The sequence below is a fragment of the Nannospalax galili genome, unplaced genomic scaffold (genome assembly GCF_000622305.1).
Source record: "Nannospalax galili isolate Female #2095 unplaced genomic scaffold, S.galili_v1.0 scaffold251, whole genome shotgun sequence".
Classification (NCBI taxonomy): domain Eukaryota; kingdom Metazoa; phylum Chordata; class Mammalia; order Rodentia; family Spalacidae; genus Nannospalax; species Nannospalax galili.
Genome location: NW_008329576.1, coordinates 2,019,939 through 2,024,819, shown reverse-complemented (window position 1 = coordinate 2,024,819; position 4,881 = coordinate 2,019,939).

Here is a 4,881-nt window from a genome sequence, read left to right as displayed (position 1 = left end):
CATTGATATTTAAGGTTATTATTGCAAGGTGTGTATTAGTTATTGTCATTTTAATTTGTTTGTGTTCTTAGTCCTATTTTGTGTTTCTGTAATTATACCTTTATTTTATTTTCTTTCTATAACCTTTTGGGTATAGTCATTACTATCTTCGGTCCTTTATATTGCTTTGAGCATTCTCTAAAGGGCTGGTTTGGTGGACATGAATCCTTTCAGCCTATTCGTGTCATGGAAATCTTTTCATTTCCCTTTGAATATGAGAGATAGTTTTGCTGGGTAGTGTTCTGGCTTAGCACCCACAGTCATTTAGAACTGGGAATACTTTGGTCCATGCTCTTTGGGATTTCATAGCTTGCACTGAAAAGTCAGCTGTACTTCTGATGGGTTTTCCTTTATACATAACTTGCTGTTTTTCTCTAGCAGCTTTCAGTACCCTCTCTTTGTTCTTTGCATTTAGTCATTTTGCTATGATATGTCATGAGGCGTTTCCGTTCTGTTCCTGTCTTATTGGTGTTCTGTGTGCTTCTTGTATATGTATAGGTATGTTTCTTTAATTTAGGGAAGTTTTCTTCTACAATCCTATTGAAGATCTGGACCATGTCATTGACCTGATATTATTCTCCTTCCTGTATGCCTAAGACATGTAGATTTGGTCTTTCTGTGGTGTTCATGTTTCCTACAAGTTCTGTTCCTGTAGGCTTTTTTAAATTTTGTAGTTTTTGCTTGAGGAGTCCAGTTCTTCAACTTTGTTGACAGTCTTGATATTCAGTTTTCTGTTTCATTCATTCTGCTCCTGAAGCTGTCTCCTGTCACTTCAAATTGACTTATTGAATTTTTTAATTACATCTTCATTACAGTTTGGGTTCTCTTTGATATTTCTTCCCTTTTGTGAATTCACTTTTCAAATCCTGAATTATTTTTATTTCATTCAGCCGTATATTTGTATTTTCTTGAGCCTCTGTCAGGAGTTTATTCCTGTCCTCTTTGAGTTCTTTGAGTTGTTTTTTTGTTCTTTAAGTTCTTTGATCATGTTTATGATTGTTCTTTGAAATTCTGTGCCCTGGCTTTCCTCTGGGTAGTTCTCGTTGTCGTACACCTCTGTAGGACTGGTGGGTTTTATTTTTTCATTGTCATTTGGTATATGGATGTCTTTTGTTTGTTGTGTATCTGATATGAAATTCTATTCTGCCTTTGTTTAGTTGGAGTTTGGTTCTGTTTATATCGTTGATGTAGCTTGATTGCTTTTTGCTCATGTATTAAAAGTTAGTTGGTGTATACTTCAGGCTCTTTCAGGGTAGGAGGAAGGTCTGTGGCAGGCAGATCAGGATGTCAAGAGCAAGGCAGGGGTGGGGACAGCCTGGGGAGGGTCTAACAAACGAAGTTGGAGAATGCTGCTAGTCTGGGTGCAGGAGATCAGGATACAGTGGATGGGGTCTGGGTTAGGAGACTATTCCAGAGATGTTAGGCGGGAAGAGCTGGAACAAGCCTAGGCCCAAGGTTAGAAGTGGGACAGAGTCAAAAGAAGATTTTTGAGATTTTCTCAAAGCTACTAATCCTAGCTAGAAAGTTTCCCTTAGAAAATATGCCACAGAGCTGTATTTTACCTGTGCAATTCAATGTTTCACTTTACTACCTCATATATCATGTATGTGTATAGTAAGGTCAATTGTGATGAACTTAGTCTTCTTCATTTGCTTTCAGGGAGATTTCTGGATTTTGGTGCAGTACAGTGAAGTTATGGGTAGAAATACAATCAGTTTTCCATATCCATGGCTTTGGCAATCCAAATTGAAACTATGGGAGGAAAAAAGTCCTGAACATTTATGTACTTTTTTCTTGTCTTTATTTCCTACAAGATACAGCATAACAACTACTCATGCATCACTTATATTATATTAGGTATTATACAAAGTCTGAAGATGAGTTGAAATACATGAAAGGCTGTGGATTGGTTACCTCCAAAAATTGCATAATTTTATATAAGATAGCTGAGCATCCAAAGATTTCTGTACTCATGGGAGATCTGGTAGTAATCCTCCACAAGCACCAAGGGATGACTGTATCTATAAACCGTAAAAGTCATAAGGAAATTCATGCAACTCTAACAACCATCATGTTTTTGGTTCATGTCCTTCAGCTGTTTGTTCAGAGAAATGACAAAGCACTGTGTAATTAGCAAAATTACTAGCTAGAAACAATAATGAGCCACTGTCATTAGTTTTGTATCTGTCATGGGAGTTACTGTAGAAGTTCTTTGTCGTGTAATTATACTCAAACAAAATGAAATAACAGCTATTACTTGGGTATTTTTTAAAGGCAAAGACTCACTCTGAGGAGGTGGGAATGTTAAAGGGCAGAAGAAAAACATAACGAACAAAATATTGGATTTTGAAATGTCTCTCATAAATGTAAAGATGAAACAAATGCTAAGTCCCTGAGCAAATCTGTGTGAAGCTTACAGACTTCACTTAGTCTCAGAAGAAAAAGAAAATTCTTGTGCCATCTTCTATAGGTAATCTGTGGAGGTGCAGCAGACCACACCCTTCCCAAAAGCATCAGAGCATCCCAGGCTACACTGACTTCTAAGAAGCTAAGACCCAAGATCGGGCAGACAGTGGACTGTCCTCACCTCTCACAATAGACAAGGTTGGAGGATAGCATGTCATTCCAATGACAACCCTAGAGACAGATATCAGTTCTGCAAGCAGTTTTCTCAGCACTGCATCCTAGAGCCAGAGCAGAGCAGGACTGTGGGGCTTTGCATCAAAGGTGTCATTTAAAAAAATGTATTATGGCTAGGGGCACAGTGCCAGACAGAAGAGAGCTTCCTTTGAGTGGTTGGTAAGAGTGGTCCAGGAGACTCCCAAAATAACACAGGCTATTTTCAAACCTCTTGTTTATCTCCCAGGATAGTAGATAAGACCCTACTGCTGAAGACAGGACAGATTTCCAATACAAGACTTGAGGCAATGGAGCAGGAACTGACCTGGAAGCCTTCTAACCAGTTTGGCTATCATAATGCTAGATGATAATATGCAAATCACAAATGGAGAAAAAAATCAATGGTCCAACCTAACCCTAAAGCCTAATAACCATAAACACCAGCATGGCAAACTACCTCCGTTGGTGCAGTAGTGGCACTGTTATCTGGGGACAATCAACTTAAGGCCCCCTCAATGGGAATGAACTCATGGGTGGCACTGTAAACTCAGTCAAATACACATGGCAGGAGAGGACACAGATCCTAGAGATAAACCCTATCTCTCATATCACTAGAAAAATGAAAGTTCTTACTATATGCTAAACATTGATCCTTATATTTACAGACAAGCATACCGTACAACATTCATCAGAGAAGCGTTTTTTGCAACAGATGGAGGCTACTGAAGAATTGTACAACTGGTCAGAAACAGAGAACATGCATCTGACACAGTATTTGCTGACACATCTACAGTTGAACCTTTACAGCTAAGGCTCAGGGAACACAGCAGAACAAGGGGTAGAGAGAAAACTAATGTATCCTTCAACTCTCACCAGTAAAGCTTCCTTATACAACAGAGCATGATGCACACAGAAGGCCACAACTGGCCAAGTTTCAGAGAATAAGAGGCTGCAGAGTGTGTATCCCTGAATAAGACTCCTATATGGAACCTCACCCACCCATAGCTCAGGGACCATTGTGGGAGAGGGGACAGAAAGATTGTAAGAGCCAGGGCTGGTTCATGAACACAGGGAAGCAGAGGCTTTCAAGCCATTGGAAACTTGCAGATGTGAACTTGTGGCAATATTGACACTGACCCAGGACCATGCCAACTCAATTAAACAAAGGCCCAGAAGGGAGGAGAGAAATGGGTAGTGGGTGGCAGTAGACTGAGAACTATTAGAGACTAATTGCTACTGAGTAAGGGAGAGTATGTATGCCTTACACACAATCCCTAGATGGACTGACTAGACTCTTGTGGATGAATTTACACTGAAGGACATCTGGGTACAAATGCTTGACTGGATGAAACTTACCATGTATGGCAGAAGCATGAGGTCCAGTGGGAGGATGTGGGAGGCTTGAATGGGGGCCAGGGGTCTAAATTTGATTAAGAACTGTTGTATGAAAATACAGAGACTCAATAAAAAAAATTGTTAAGGAAAATTTTTTTAAATATATTATAAAGAAAAGACAGCCTCTTCAATGAATGGTGATGGGAAAATGGATACCAACTAATAGAAGAATGAAACTCTATCTATAACTCTCACTGCACAAAAATCAATTCAAAATGAATCAAGGACCTAATGTAAGACCCTAAAACTTTTAAGTTACTAGGGACAACCATGCCAAACTATAATCCTAGGCAAGAACTTCCTGAATAAGGTTCCAATAGCACAGTAGTCAATCCAAGAACAAATAAATGAGAGTTCATGATATTAAAATTTTCTCCTATGGTCCTAGCTCAAGAGAGGTAAGACCATAGGAAAAGGGTATTAGTAATGGAGAAAGGGGGAAAATGGGGGCACCTTAAGTGGGAAAACCATGATGGAGGGGTGAGACAAAGTGAGAGATAAACAATGCCTAGCTAGTTTTGAAAACCAGAGAGAACCATATTATTCCTACAACCTACTGATAAATTATACATAGCAGATCAAGAAATATATGCCTAGGTGAGCTTTATCTGGGAACAACTGATCTTTGCCCAAGATCTATCTATGTGACACACAGTAATGAAAAATACCAGACTGGTGGAACTAACCTTCTTGGGTGTTTAACAGACATACTTTGAGGCCTATAATAATTTGTTCAGAGGGACATAAAGGAGAGTTTTTACTTCTTGCCCTCCTAGGTCAACTAGTTCCAGGGGACTATGAGCATCTCTCAAAAGGTCCTATAATGGT